Consider the following 16,391-nt stretch of genomic DNA (forward strand, 5'->3'; position numbering starts at 1 on the left):
GAGAGAGAGAAGAGAGAGAGAGAGATGAGAGAAGAGAGCTACAGTAAGAGAGAGAGGGAGAGAGAGAGAGAGAGAGAGAGAGAGAGCTACATTAAGAGAGAGAGAGAGAGAGAGCTACAGTAAGAGAGAGAGAGAGAGAGATTTGGCCATGAAGACCCATCAACCTGTCTCAGCCAGAACTAAGACCCATTAACCTGTCTTAGCCAGAACTAAGACCCATTAACCTGTCTTAGCCAGAACTAAGACCCATTAACCTGTCTTAGCCAGAACTAAGACCCATTAACCTGTCTTAGCCAGAACTAAGACCCATTAACCTGTCTCAGCCAGAACTAAGACCCATCAACCTGTCTCAGCCAGAACTAAGACCCATTAACCTGTCTCAGCCAGAACTAAGACCCATCAACCTGTCTCAGCCAGAACTAAGACCCATTAACCTGTCTTAGCCAGAACTAAGACCCATTAACCTGTCTTAGCCAGAACTAAGACCCATTAACCTGTCTTAGCCAGAACTAAGAACCATTAACCTGTCTCGGCCATAACTAAGACCCATTAACCTGTCTTAGCCAGAACTAAGACCCATTAACCTGTCTCCGCCAGAACTAAGACCCATTAACCTGTCTTAACCAGAACTAAGAGGCCATTCAATCAGACACTTCCAACAATTAGCATCACTCTATATTATTGAAGAAATAAGTCTTAGTTCTGCACTATGTACAGTAGCTCCACACTGTGATAAAGAAATAGGACACCCCAGTAAACAATGAGAATACAGAGCTATATTGCATTTCAATCGCCTTCTAAAGAAACTCAAGGACATTGCGCAACAACAAAAGAAGAGAATAAAGAAGCAAGGAATAGACCTTACAAGTTGGTGGCCGACACCAATAACAGAATGATGAACTATCTGTAGGTTAGCTCCTTATGCTGAGCATTAGCCGGCTACAAAGCGTTAAGACCCACAGATCTGCTATCTTAATTTCATCACTCTGTTGTTGCAGAGAATTTTCACAGCAGGAAAAATAATCCTGCACACTTTTAAACGTTTTAAAAGGGCATGTAAAGTTTTAATTTCCACTTAAGAAAAATGTATCAACCCGTACAAAAATGTTGATCCATTTTAATTCACGTGTCCTGTTGCTGCAGGATTATTTTCCTGCTGTGACAAACTGGTGAAATTAAGATAGGACATTTGTATGGGGGTTTAGATCTGGCCAAGGGGGAGGCGATCTGGAGAGACCGAGAGCGGAGAATGGATTGCCTTCAAGCCTTTTATACAGCCATAAATTAGGGCAAATTTGTCAAAAGAGTAAGAAGGGAGAGACACAGTGAGTCTGAAGTCAGGGCTTCGGTAGGCCACAAATAAAACACTATCACAATATTGAATCCATTACACTGTCAGGATACAGCTGGGGGCAGGGGTGCGTTTTATTCCTGACAAGATGTAGATAGTATAGGCCCTAGACGTTCAAAAGAAAGGAGAGGAGAGGAGAGCAGTAGCTACTCGCTAGTGCATCGTCTTATCGTCTTAGACGATAAGAAAATGCACTAGTGAGTAGCTACTGCTCTCTGTAGCGAGTAGCTACTGCTCTCGATGCACTAGCGAGTAGCTACTGCTCTCGATGCACTAGCGAGTAGCTACTGCTCTCAATGCACTAGCGAGTAGCTACTGCTCTGCTCTCCTCTCCTTTGTAGCTCAGTTGGTAGATTATGACACATGCAACCACCCGTGCGTAAAATGTGTGCATGCATTACTATAGGTGACTTTGGATAAAAGCATCTGCTAAATGGCATACATTATTATATTATGTACGTGTAGTGTACCATATGAAAGTATTCAGGAATAGACCAAAACAGGATAAATCATCCTTTTGAAAAAAATATATTTGGATATCAACTTCTTTCATGGACGTTCAAGATTTTGAGAGAGACAGTTGTCCAGTAGCCAATTGTCTCGACTAAAAGGCACAGAACCCCAAAAATGCACCTTTTATCACTCTACATTTTAGTCAGGTAAGCAGGGGAAATTAGGGTTAAGTGCCTTGCTCAAGGGAACATCAAACTTCTTTTTTTTCTCCACCTAGTTAGCTTGAGGATTCAAAGGAGCAACCTATCGGTTACTAGCCCAGTGCTCTTAACCACATGGCTACCTGCCGCCCTCTCCCCAGTGAGTCATCATTTCAATCCTTTTACCGATGGGAATGGAGGAAGTTTGACTTGCATATCAATCATGCTTATGTATGTTAATCCTGAGTGAGGCAAAATACGAAGTTCATCATTTCAGTCGATACAGAGTGTTGCGAAACATTTTAGTCTATATCTAACTGTTGTAACGGTAATTGACCCCCCCCCCCCCCCTTCACACACACTTGTGCAATGCAAGAGAATACACTTTGCACATCTATGCCATTCCAGTGAAGGCAATGAAAGCAGATCACTGCAAAATAACAAAAGATACAAACAAAGATGGCCGTGAAAGTGCCAAGGTTTAGGATTCCATGGACAGGCATGAAAATGCAAAACATGCCATGTTTTCTGAGCTCTAGGAATCTAGAGCTCAGACAACAGTATTATACAGTATTAAGTGAGAGAGAGCAAAAAGCCAAGCTTATTTCCAATAAGCAGAAATCGCTATGCCAATTCCTGGTTGCTCAAATTCTAATAGTTTGCCCCCCAAAAATGTTTATGTAACAAAACAAGCAGTCATTGTGTAGAGAATCATTGTACCATCTAAACCACTGTAAAATATATTTTCCATAACGGAATACATAGTAGGGCTCCCGAGTGTCGCAGCAGTCTAAGGCACTGCATCTCTGTGCAAGAGGTGTCACTGCAGACCCTGGTTCAAATCCAGGCTGCATCACATCTGGCCATGATTGGGAATCTCATAGGGCGGAGCACAATTGGCCCAGCATCGTCCGGGGTAGGCCGTCATTGTAAACAAGAATTTGTTCTTAACTGACTTGCCTAGTTAAATAAATAAAACACACAGCTGTTTGAAGCTGGTGTGCAATACATACGAAATAGAACAGATATATTGCTTCTAAGACTTGCTTTCAATGAGAATTGAAGATCTATAACTCAAATTCCTATTTTGTCGGGTCACCCCAAAAAAGTTACATATTTTTGCTTTAACCGGGGTTCGCATTTGATTTAGTCATATGATGTATGTGCACTTTAGACTAAATCTGAAACTCTGCAAGTCAAGATGCAATGGGAAGCACAATTGAAAGAGTTTCTCAAACTGGAGGCTTCATCTATGCCATGACACACAAAGTATTGTAACAAATTAGTATCATCACTCATTTAAAATCAGTCATTTTCACTAGGAGTGTTAAGTTAGTACAACAACCTTTGGTTTTTATTAAATTAGACAATGGATAACAAATCTCCAGTTATGAGACAATAATTATTACTAATTCATCTTAAGTGCCGAACTTAAAATGGTACTGGCTTAGTACTGCAGATTGGCCTATATTTTCCAGAGCTGACTGCCGACGAAAGTCTCTGAACACTGCTTGCCCTTAGTCTGTCTTAATTTCCCTATTTAAAAAAGAAACTCCAGAATGCTTTAGAAGTCGAACGGAGTAGATGACAAGCAGAGAGATGAGCCAGGAGAGAACTCAAGAGGGAAATGCAAATAGATAAAGGGAAGGAGACAGACAGAGAGAGACGAGAGGGAGATAGGAAAGGGTGAGAAGAGAGAGAGTGAAGAAAGGGAGAGAGTGGAGGAACAGTGGAAAATGGAAGGGAGTTGACGAGAATGAGAGAGAGAGAGAGAGAGATGTGTATGTGTGTGAGAGAGAGGGAGAGATAGATAATGTGTATGTGTGTGTGAGAGAAAGATAATGTGTGTGTGAGAGAGAGAAAGAGCAAAAAAGAGAGATATAGAGAAATAGAAAATGAGAGACAGAGAAAATGTGTGTGTGTGAGAGAGAGAAAGGGAGATTGGGCAGAGAACCAGACCTTTATTCTCCTGTCAATTAAAAAGTAACTTATTGAATTCACAGATATATCACCTCTCTCAATCTTAAAATATCTCTCTCTCTCTCTCTCTCTCTCTCTCTCTCTCTCTCTCTCTCTCTCTCTCTCTCTCTCTCTCTCTCTCTCTCTCTCTCTCCCTCCCTCCCTCCCTCCCTCCCTCCCTCCCTCCCCCCTCCCTCCCTCCCTCCCTCCCTCCCTCCAGTGGCCCTGCTGAGTCATCAAGAGGTTACAGCTGGACCAATGCATGAGGTGTCCTACTCCTCTCATCTGCCAATCTTAAAACATTGAACAAATTCAAAAACAAAAAACATGCCATGTTTTCTGAGCTCTAGGAATCTACAGCTTTAAGAGAGAGACATCTTGCTGCTGTGATGGCACACTGTGTAATTTTACCCAGTAGATATGGGAGTTTAACAAGCCCAATTTGGATAAACTCTCATATCTACTGGGTGAAATACCACAGTGTGCCATCACAGCAGCAAGATTTGTGACCTGTTGCCACAAGAAAAGGGCAACCAGTGAAGAACAAACACCATTGTAAATACAACCCATATTTTTGCTCATTTATTTTCCCTTGTGTACTTTAACCATTTGTACATTGTTACAACACTGTATATATATATATATATATATATATGACATTTGTAATGTCTTTTTTTGTTTTGAAACTTCTGTGTGTGTGTAATGTTTACTGTTCATTTTATTGTTTATTTCACTGTTGTATATTATCTACACACATGTTTCCCATGCCAATAAAGCCCCTTGAATTGAATTGAATTGAGAGAGCAAAAAGTCAAGCCTATTTCCAATATCTACCCAACCCATCTCTGAGAGATTAATCAAAATGATGAACGAGGTACCGTTGAGAAATTGACAGCCTGATTTGTTTGTCAACGGTCTTCATGATTTAATTGGGGGGGGGGGGGGGCAGGCAGTGGCGATAGCCTGGGAATTTAGAGAGTTTGTGTGTTTTTTCTCTCTAATTAAGCCTTGTGAGATTCCCCTCACTGCTACACTAACACACACCTCCGAGGACATGAATTAAACAGAGAAGAAGAAGCTAATTCTTGCTAGGAAGCCGCCTACCAACACTGGGAGTCATAAAAAAACTGGGTTTTGTCATTTCCTCCCTCGCCCTAACAAAGTGACAGAAGAAATAAATGACCTTTAAGTAGACGGCATCCCTCTGCCGAGCATTCTGCCTGCCTTTCATCTATATCCTACTACTGGTCGGCGGAAAGAGGTGGATAACTAACAAGCAGCCACCCAAAAACAAAATAACCATGAAAAACTCGAACATGGAGGCAGGAAGCAGAAATAAGATGGCACAAGTTAAAAATAATCATACATCTTGAACACAGAGGAAAGAGGCAGAAGTATGTTGCTAGATATGGAGAATAGATGTTTGATGCGTGCTGCTTATGCTTGGGAAAGACGGCCCGACCCCTCTCTAGGAGCTATCATAGAGCTACAATATTCTACGCTCCCTGTGTCTGAAAACATATCGGGACCTCTGGCTGCTCCCTGGGTTTCAATCATCTCTTCTCCTGTTCCTCCTCCACATCCCGCACCTGGGAATCCTCCCTCCCTCCCTTCTCCACGCATTTCTTCGGGATTATGGAAGTCAAAAACAAGTTCAACCAGGCACATTCTCAACATTCCATAGATTACACAGACCCATCCATCCACAGCAGAGGACAAGTACACTGCACATGCATAGCTCCTTGCTCTTAAATCTGAGGCCCAGTGACCCACGATACTCATTGATAAGAGGCGGCCATTTTGAACTATTGACTAAGCACTATTAGCTCAGCTAATGAACCCTGGCACCCATCTCCTCTTCATGAAACTCTATCCTCGCTTTGAAAATGAGTAAACAAGCGAAAGGCAGAAACACATCGTTTTCTTCCCTTTTTTCCTTCTCCACTTCGTTTTCTTCCCCTTTCCCCTTCTCCACTTCGTTTTCTTCCTTTTTCCCTTCTCCACTTCGTTTTCCACAACATTCCTCTCTATCAAATCAAATCGAACTTTATTTGTCACATGCGCAAAATACAACATGTCACATGCTTACTGACAAGCCCTTAACCAACAGTGCAGTTCAAGAAAGAGTTAAGAAAATATTTACCAAATACTATGGAGAAGCCAAAGGGCCTAGCCTAATGCTAACAGTTAAGGCAGGTGTTGAACAAGTTGGCTGGAGAAAGCACAGGTTTGTTAATCAAGCTCAGACAAAACAATTACTAGAGACCTTTAATCGATGGCACTGGACAAACAATAAATAATGCTTGGCTTCGGCAAAGTGCGGCGATGGGGAAATTGTTCAATTAGAATGTAATCCTCCTGATATGCTATCATACGCTAATAGCTAGACCGCGGTTTAGCACATCTGATTGGGTTGTTGTGAGACACTAAACGGCCAGCCGGAGATACGGCCACAAATTCATAAACACAAAGGCTGACAAAAACTAACATAAGCCTACTGAAGCAACAGTTAGGCGTGTCACCTTAGCCTATCCTTTTCCCTGGTGTTTTTAGCTTGTTAGCCATCACGAGTGACACACACAAATAGACGAGTCTGTTCATCCTCATTGACAAAAACACAGAGCACTGAAATTCCAATTTCCAATCCCAGAATTTGGATTCACCCGCATGCATGGTCTGAAGCCCAATAGAACACTGAACATTACATCTCTGTGAGGGTTAGTAAGTAATGGCATGGGAATCAGATAGACAAATCCATTTGGATTCAGGAAGCTTTGTTTGAGCTGGTAATAGGAGAATATATAGACTGAGACAACAGAGGGGAGTCAGTAGCAGACAGTGGCAGCAATGTAGGTAGCTGTTGAATGTAGCTGTTGAATGTAGCTGTTGAATGTAGCTGTTGAATGTAGCTGTTGAATGTAGCTGTTGAATGTAGCTGTTGTAGGTAGCTGTTGTAGGTAGCTGTTGTAGGTAGCTGCTGTAGGTAGCTGCTGTAGGTAGCTGTTGAATGTAGCTGTTGTAGGTAGCTGTTGAATGTAGCTGTTGTAGGTAGCTGCTGTAGGTAGCTGCTGTAGGTAGCTTGTGTAGGCAGCTGTTGTAGGTAGCTGGTGTATGTAGCTCACCAGCAGGAAAGGAAGAGGCAGAGAGGGGGAGGAAAATATACAAATCCAGAAAGGTAGGCCATACATGTTTCAACCAGGCACAATGGCAGACATACTGTATATATGCATGTTGATCAATAATCATTGATGCCTCTTACAAAGGCCTGGTGCCCCTTTCTCTATCTCTCTCCTCTCTTTCCATTTTCCCCTCTGCCCCTTACTTTTAAGATCCCCAGGTCCATTGTTGGATCCAAATGGGCTGTATCAGGCTGTATCACAACCGGCCGTGATTGGGAATCCCATAGGGCGGCGCACAATTGGCCCAGCATCGTCCAGGTTAGGGTTTGGTCGGGGTAGACCATCAATGTAAATAATCATTTGTTCTTAAATGACTTGCCTAGTTAAATACAAGTTAAATGAAAAGGGAAGCTTGCACAGCACCATATGGCCACGCATACAGCAGAGTCTAAATGGATTATTCTTGAAGATTAAGATTTTATTATATCTGCAGATGAACTGTACAAGGTCATAGATCCCTCCCTTATCTTAATTCTGATGCCCGAGCGAGCCTTGGTCCTTCTTTGAAGCATCAGTCGTCCTACAACACACACACACACACACACACACACACACACACACACACACACACACACACACACACACACACACACACACACAGCATTGTAGTACCACCTCAATAAAACATAAAAGCATTGAACATGAAAATGATGAATCATTCATAGATATTTAACCGGTAATGGCGCGTTCTAACTAACAGGGTTAACAACTAACGACAGCGACTTGCTGCCGTTGTCACAACACGTTACCCTAACGGCCCCCCTCGCCCGGACAAACGTTGTCCACGGCGACCGGCGACTGCGTTGTCATGGCAAAGAAGCAGGAGGCGAAATGTCGTGCTGACCTTCAAGAGTTAGGACTCGAGGGGCCATGTGGCGCTAGCCTCGTTAACAGCCTTGCCCCGAGAGAGACTTCTTCCTCGATGCCTCGGCCAATGATAGGGCTCTTAATTGTCAATTTTCCAGAAGGAAGGCAACCTGCCAGGGAGAGTTTGTTAACCAATCTGTATGGAGCTGATAGGAGACAGGGGAACCTGCCCGTGCTGGGAGGATGGGGGACCAATCACAGCTTGGTTTCTCATGCTGTACTGTATGTATACTACATTTACTGTTGTTTCATGTTTAGTCAATTCAATGTGTTATGAACTAAGTACATCTGTACCTCGTGTTGTGTTTTGTCAGTGCTTCTAAGACGGAAAGTACAAGAGAAATTCCCTCATGGGCAATTAAGAATTCTACTCTCACATGTCAATAATCATGTCATCAATCATATTGGCTCAAAAAGATTTGTTGAGTACACAACGACACAAAATCCTTTCCCTTGCTTTCAGCTGGTCCACAATGCTCTTCAACTTGCCTATTTCCAGGTAAAAGCTAACATAATATTTTTTGGCCAGTTTACAGCAGGCATGTTTACAGCAGGCATGTTTACAGCAGGCACATTTACAGCAGGCACGTTTACAGCAGGCACGTTTACAGCAGGCACGTTTACAGCAGGCATGTTTACAGCAGGCACGTTTACAGCAGGCATGTTTACAGCAGGCATGTTTACAGCAGGCATGTTTACAGCAGGCACGTTTACAGCAGGCACGTTTACAGCAGGCACGTTTACAGCAGGCACGTTTACAGCAGGCACGTTTACAGCAGGCATGTTTACAGCAGGCATGTTTACAGCAGGCATGTTTACAGCAGGCACGTTTACAGCAGGCATGTTTACAGCAGGCATGTTTACAGCAGGCATGTTGTAAACATCTATATTTTCAAACATACTGATGTGTCTTATTCACGGAGTGTACAAAACATTAGGAACACCTTCCTAATTGAGTTGCAACCCACCTTCTGCCCCCAGAACAACCTCCATTCGTCTGGGCATGGACTCTACAAGGTGTCAAAAGCGTTCTACAGGGATGACTCCAATGCTTCCCAAAGTTGTGTCAAGTTGGCTGGATGTCCTTTTGGTGGTGAACCATTCTTGATACACACAGGAAACTGTTGAGCGCAGAAAAACCCAGCAGCATTGCAGTTCTTGACACAAACCGGTACGCCTGGCACATACTACATTACTGTTCAAAGACACTTCAAATCAAATCAAATCAAATGTATTTATATAGCCCTTCGTACATCAGCTGATATCTCAAAGTGCTGTACAGAAACCCAGCCTAAAACCCCAAACAGCAAGCAATGCAGGTGTAGAAGCACGGTGGCTAGGAATCAATCTTTTGTCTTGCCCATTCACCCTCTGAATGACACACACACCCAATCCATGTTTCAAGGCTTAAAAATCCTCCTTTAACAAGTCTCCTCCCCTTCATCTACACTGACTGAAGTGGATTTAACAACTGACATCAATAAGGGATCATAGATTGACCTGGTCATGGGAAGGGCAGATGTTCTTAATGTTGTGAAGTCTCAGTGTACGTTGTGTAATTTCCCTCTATTAACAGCTTTGATAAATGTGTAATTATCTCTGTGTCCAGTTATTACACTGCTGTGAATATGCAACATCACTAAGATGGCTACACGGTGAGAAATGAACAAAATGAAGAATACACCCCAGGAAACATACTCAATGATACTTGTTATTACTTAAAACCTGTGAGTTGGAATAACTTCATTAGGATGTTAACCAATAGGCAACATACAGTGTACAACACAAGCATTTCGCTACACTCGCAATAACATCTGCTAAATATGTGTATGTGACCAATCAAATCTGATTTGATAACTTGGCTATATCTATCTATATGTTACGCGATCTGTGGAAGCGACACAACCTAACCTCCAATCAGACCTTGAGCCTGTATCCCAGAAAGAAAGCGACGGAAATCTGCACTTAATGATTTCTTCAGAATTCCCAGCAGCATCTCCTGCTACAGCTCACCCCCCTCCTTTCTTCCCTCCATCCCTTCCCTCTCTCCTTATCAATTAAGCAGAGAAATACACATAACCAAGCAGACCTTCATTGTTAGTGTCACCTTCTTGCTCATCCCCCAAGAACACAGTACAGGTTCCCCCTTTCACAGAGAGACAACTTTGAGACAGTGTTGACCCCGGATCACTCCGTGTATTCCCCTTCCAATCAGTCTGACACAAGAGAAGCCCCTAGGCGTTTCTCCCAGCAGCCACGGAGTAGAGGAGAGTGAACTTGATCTCTCTCCTCGGATGTGAGGAGACGTCCCTGGCTTTCTGCATGCAGTGGTCCCTGTCCTCAGCTTGCCTTTTCCCGACAGCCCCACTTGCATACACATCAAACCCATTAAAGTGTCAAGCTTCACAGCGGAGCAAAATAAGAATGGAAACTTAGTGGTGAATAGTGGTTGTTTTTTCTGCCACTAATTCGAATGGTAATGTACAATACAGTATATCATCAAGGACCTAGCAAGTTTTCAGTGATGCCGACAGACCACTAGATCTATCTGTGCAATTGAATGCAAGTGATTTTTTTTTCTACCTTCTCTGTGTTCCAGGACAGCATTTGCATATATATTTGAGGACCATATGCTGCCTGATAAGAACACTTGTATGCGCCACCATTTGGCCACAGAAGAGAACTGGCGGCACCAGTTGTGGGTTCCTCTAGCATCCTCTGACCCTGTCTAAATTACTGTGAGTTATGAGGGGGCTCAGGGTGGGGAGTCTGTGGATGTCAACCTTTCCTTTACCCACTATTTACATTTCTCCAAAAACAAATGAGTCGGGGCAAATGTGTTTGTGCAGGGCCGGGGGAGAGGAGGGATATTTTCACATTGACATTTTCCTACTTAGAATTTGTAATTCTGCCGGCAGCGGGAAAACATTACCCAAAACCCCCCTGACTGTTTATCTTGAGGTGACAACTAACAAGCTGATAATTAGATGGCCGCCGCCGAGTGTGTGTGTGTGTGTGTGTGTGTGTGTGTGTGTGTGTGTGTGTGTGTGTGTGTGTGTGTGTGTGTGTGTGTGTGTGTGTGTGTGTGTGTGTGAGCGAGTGAGCGTGTGTTTCATTCAAAGTTCTCCATAACGTTGACATGATTATATGTTTCTCGCTACGCATCGTGCCTTTAGGGTGCTTTAAAAGCCTCTCCAGCTGCATCCATTCCATTTGGGCTGCATTAACGATGCAGAGGCCACAATCATCCATTCCATTTGGACTGCATTAACGATGCAGAGGCCACAATCATCCATTCCATTTGGGCTGCATTAACGATGCAGAGGCCACAATCATCCATTCCATTTGGGCTGCATTAACGATGCAGAGGCCACAATCATCCATTCCATTTGGACTGCATTAACGATGCAGAGGCCACAATCATCCATTCCATTTGGGCTGCATTAACGATGCAGAGGCCACAATCATCCATTCCATTTGGACTGCATTAACGATGCAGAGGCCACAATCATCCATTCCATTTGGGCTGCATTAACGATGCAGAGGCCACAATCATCCATTCCATTTGGGCTGCATTAACGATGCAGAGGCCACAATCATCCATTCCATTTGGACTGCATTAACGATGCAGAGGCCACAATCATCCATTCCATTTGGGCTGCATTAACGATGCAGAGGCCACAATCATCCATTCCATTTGGGCTGCATTAACGATGCAGAGGCCACAATCATCCATTCCATTTGGGCTGCATTAACGATGCAGAGGCCACAATCATCCATTCCATTTGGGCTGCATTAACGATGCAGTGGCCACAATCATCCATTCCATTTGGACTGCATTAATGACACAGTGGTCACAATCATCCATTACATTTGGACTGCATTAATGACACAGTGGTCACAATCATCCATTACATTTGGACTGCATTAATGACACACTGGTCACAATCATCCATTCCATTTGGACTGCATTAATGACGCAGTGGTCACAATCATCCATTCCATTTGGACTGCATTAACGATGCAGTGGTCACAATCATCCATTCCATTTGGACTGCATTAACGATGCAGTGGCCTCAATCATCCATTCCATTTGGACTGCATTAACGACGCACTGGTCACAATCATCCATTCCATTTGGACTGCATTAATGACGCACTGGTTACAATCATCCATTCCATTTGGACTGCATTAACGATGCAGTGGTCACAATCATGTACTATGCTGTATGATGGTGGAGTGACTGCAGAATGTGACTCATCCCACAGGAAAGGGATTGCAACCGGCGTGTGTGTGCGGCATGTTGGCAACACAGCCCACTGGGCAAACACAGTTTGAGTCAACGTTGTTTCCAAGTCATTTCAATGGAAATGGAGGTACTTGATTATGTGTGAACAACACACGTTTGATGAGGGGCGATTCATAAACCATTTACAACCATTAACTAGGGGAAGGCCCCAGTAATGGGACTGTCCTGTGACAGGCCTGACTGAAAATTGAACAATGTGGAGGAGACTCTTGTTTAATCCTCAAGTGGTAAGACAATATCTCTATAGAAGAGATGAAACACTGAATAAGGAGAATGTCTTACATCTCTGATCTTGACATTCACCTCTTAGAAAAGCCCGGGGTGCACTGATGGACGGAGGGAGATATGGCCACTATAGGGGACACCATTAGAGCTGGGAGAAAAAACTGAGGATGTCATGCTTTATTTCCATGTAGTTCCATGTAATATTACATAATAAAGAATATGTGTGGTCTAGATTTATATCAGAGACTACAGATAATGTGGTTTTCATGCCTTTCATTTAATTTAGCAGACATTATACTGGCATTTACTAAACACAATACAGAAAAAATCATTTGGCTAATGTTCTATTACAACTGGATGTCTTAACTGTTCTCTGAAGGAGAGGAGGAAGGAGGAGAGGGAAGGTGGGAGGGAAGGAGGAGAGGAGAGGAGAGGAGGAGGAGAGGGAAGGTGGGAGGGAAGGAGGAGAGGAGAGGAGAGGAGGAGAGGGAAGGTGGGAGGGAAGGAGAAGAGGAGAGGAGAGGAGGAAGGAGGAGAGGGAAGGTGGGAGGGAAGGAGAAGAGGAGAGGAGAGGAGGAAGGAGGAGAGGGAAGGTGGGAGGGAAGGAGAAGAGGAGAGAGGGAGGGAGGGAGGGAGGGAGGGAGGGAGGGAGGGAGGGAGGGAGGGAGGGAGGGAGGGAGGGAGGGAGGGAGGGAGGGAGGGAGGGAGGGAGGGAGGGAGGGAGGGAGGGAGGGAGGGAGGGAGGGAGGGAGGGAGGGAGGGAGGGCGGGTGGGAGCGAGGGAGGGAGGGAGGGTGGGAGGGTTCTAATATAAGAGATGATGAAAAAAAAATCAATGGGCCAGTTACCAATTATACCCAGACTTAATATAACACTGAAAAATATTTCTTCAGATAATGTCAAATAGTTCCAAACCCATACAGGGTGACATTTTGGAGTAGCATTCATTCAGACTACTAGTTATTTACAGTGTCTGAGTGTGAGCAAGGGGCGGGGTCGCGCTTTCTGTGGAAATCTTCGGAGAAATGTCCTCTCAGATGCTTATGGGCATTCAGGAGAGAGGAGTCAGTCCAAATTTCGCAAGTGATAGAGTTTATTCGTTTTTCTCTGTACCAGCATTGTAGTTAGTTTAGTTTTAGTTTTTTTATTAGGCCTGGGAAATGGCTTACGTGGTAGCAATGCAGTGCAATAGTAATCAAATGTATATGATGTTGCTGTGTATTATAATTCTCCATTACGCCTTGTTTCTTTTCACAGCCTTGACTGTGGCAAGATACTGTTCCTCGCAAGCTTATAACACACACCCATTCTGATCAATCTGTAAGATTTCGTATCCTACAAGGCAGGACACGCAACTTCATAAAAGAATAGAACATTATAATGATGTTTCATTCAAGAGCCCAATTAAATTGGTCCCTTTGACGGCATTCTATTGAAGATTTCGTATTTTCGTCTTCCCCTTTTCAATAAAAAAATAACAAAGCCTTTGTTCTTCAAAAGTCTTTAAGACTAATTGGGAAATTCGTTTGATTGTAGGCTGCCACTGTTGCGCATTTTAATATTCTACTATTTTGGGCAATAAGGAAATATGTTTTGTCATAAAACATCTTCTACCGTTTTTCATGATGTTTGTGTGCATGGGTAGCCAAGTATCCTAACAAGTGATGTATAATCTCCATCCTAACAAATCCACATAATATGCGAAGTCAATCGCTGTGTGCTCGTCTATGTATGCTAAATGTATGTTGCGAATAGTAAAACCCCAGCTAGCCAACTTGAGGAGAAAACGTTTATTCTCCACATGGGCTAACAAATAGACACCAAAAGGCAGTTCAAAGGGCAAAATAAATCATTATGTAGAGTATACATAAGCAACCTGTCCTCCCTTCAGGTAAAATCTGTCCACTAGTCAAGGTGGTTGGAATAGGATAATGACATTAAACAGTCAAGGTGGTTGGAATAGGATAATGACATTAAACAGTCAAGGTGGTTGGAATAGGATAATGACATTAAACAGTCAAGGTGGTTGGAATAGGATAATGACATTAAACAGTCAAGGTGGTTGGAATAGGATAATGACATTCAACAGTCAAGGTGGTTGGAATAGGATAATGACATTCAACAGTCAAGGTGGTTGGAATAGGATAATGACATTCAACAATCAAGGTGGTTGGAATAGGATAATGACATTAAACAAGGGTGTCACCTGCACTCAGACAATCAATCACCAGCCACCACTGTTCCCGTGTCCTGAGTGACTCCACCTTTCAATGAATGGATTTGAGAGCGCACCCTGAAAAAACGCACCACAACTAAACATCTAAATCCCTGGCGAAGAAAAGAACCCCGCAATTGAATGCGCAAACATGGATCAGAGTCAGATACGCTTTACGATAAAGGCACATGTCAATAATGCATGTTGAACATTTTGCATTGGGCTACCCCTACAAGATATCAAGTTGATGTTGTGTGATATCATTCAACTCTTGAAACGTACAAGTATCCGGTAGCGTGCCGTTTATAATCAAAAGGCTATGAATGTATGAAGTGATTTCGTCCGGGCGGATAGGCTACATTCATATGAATGGTGGTCTTAAATGCTAAGCAAACGCCTCTCATGGTTGGCTTCGTTAATGTACACCCCCGTGGAAATATACACCTTCTCACTGAAGATGATTCAGTAATGCGTTATTCATAACTACATCTGAAACTTCAAGGATTTATACTGTAACAAATGGTTGAGCTAAACAAATACCCAGTAAGGCTATTGTAAATCAAATAAAGTGAATAAACTTGTAATAACCAACAAACGGACACGTCAATAACGTCTAAACTACGGCGATGCGACTGTAGGCTACCCTACTCTACATTTCTTTATAACAAGCTATTTTTGAAACCGCTATAACGTTTGCCCACACCAGTAGATTACTCTGTACAAAAATATGAGAGGATGGCATCCGGCACATTTTTGGCTACGGAGTAGGGTTACCAGTGTCGCCTAACAGCGTCAGTTACGGTATCAGCGTCAGCTCTACCCCGCCGCTTCTTGGTCCGTCGAGCAAGTACTTTGTATAGCATCCGAGTTCGGCATCTGAGTACTCTTGAGAGCTGCTCTTTAGGTACCACTAATCAGCCTGCATCCACCTCATAGGCTACTGGGTCAGCTGAATTCACAAGTATGGACAGAGGCACTATCGGACGCAGACTGCCTGTCGCGCATTCCACAATGTAGAACCAGTTTCTCCTTTAAAGAAGAACCTCAAAGCATACAAATACAACTCCGTTAGAAAAAAAGACAATTGTTCCTACCTTGATCAGCGATGGAGTTCCTCTCTTTCTTATCGTGCATTCACACAAAAAACTCACATCTTCTTGTTCAAATAAACAAATAAACAATAATCCCGTAAGCGAGCGTCCTGCGGCAGATCCAGAGAATCGGTTTGGGTTCTAGCGCTGAGTAGTGTTTAAATCCCCCGATAGCGCAGGTTGCTCGGACGCGTGTGGTATCGCAGTTCTGTTCAGCCGCGCTTGGAGAAACCACAGCTGTCCACGTTTGGATGGAGGGTGATGTCATAGCGCCCTCCTCTTCTCCTCTCTCGTCCCCCTCCTTTTTCGCCCACCCTTCTACTCGCAGCTCCCGCCTTCTTTCTCCTCCACTGCCGTGGGTTTGTCAATAGTTACCACAGCCACAAAGTAATTATCGTAAAAATGAATGCATTTTTTTCTAAACTTTTTGGTCTTAATTTAAGGTTAGGGTTAGGAGTGTGGTTAAAGTTAGGTTTACGTAAAAAATCAGATACATTGTATAAATAGGCGGGGCTTATGACTTTGTGGCTGTGCTAACTTGTG

The 16,391-nt window shown here is 43.4% G+C and overlaps 1 protein-coding gene across 1 annotated transcript in view; it reads right to left on the reverse strand.

Moving 5' to 3' along the window:
- Nucleotides 1-16,076, reverse strand: part of LOC109881252 (receptor-type tyrosine-protein phosphatase S) — a 418,713-nt gene extending 402,637 nt beyond the window's left edge. Inside the window, exon 1 of the mRNA XM_031822228.1 lies at nucleotides 15,852-16,076. The gene's annotated coding sequence lies outside the window, so the exon portion shown is untranslated. The remainder of the gene's footprint in view (nucleotides 1-15,851) is intronic.
- Between the last annotated feature and the right edge of the window lie 315 nt (nucleotides 16,077-16,391).

Source organism: Oncorhynchus kisutch, linkage group LG4, assembly GCF_002021735.2.
Source record: "Oncorhynchus kisutch isolate 150728-3 linkage group LG4, Okis_V2, whole genome shotgun sequence".
NCBI lineage: Eukaryota > Metazoa > Chordata > Actinopteri > Salmoniformes > Salmonidae > Oncorhynchus > Oncorhynchus kisutch.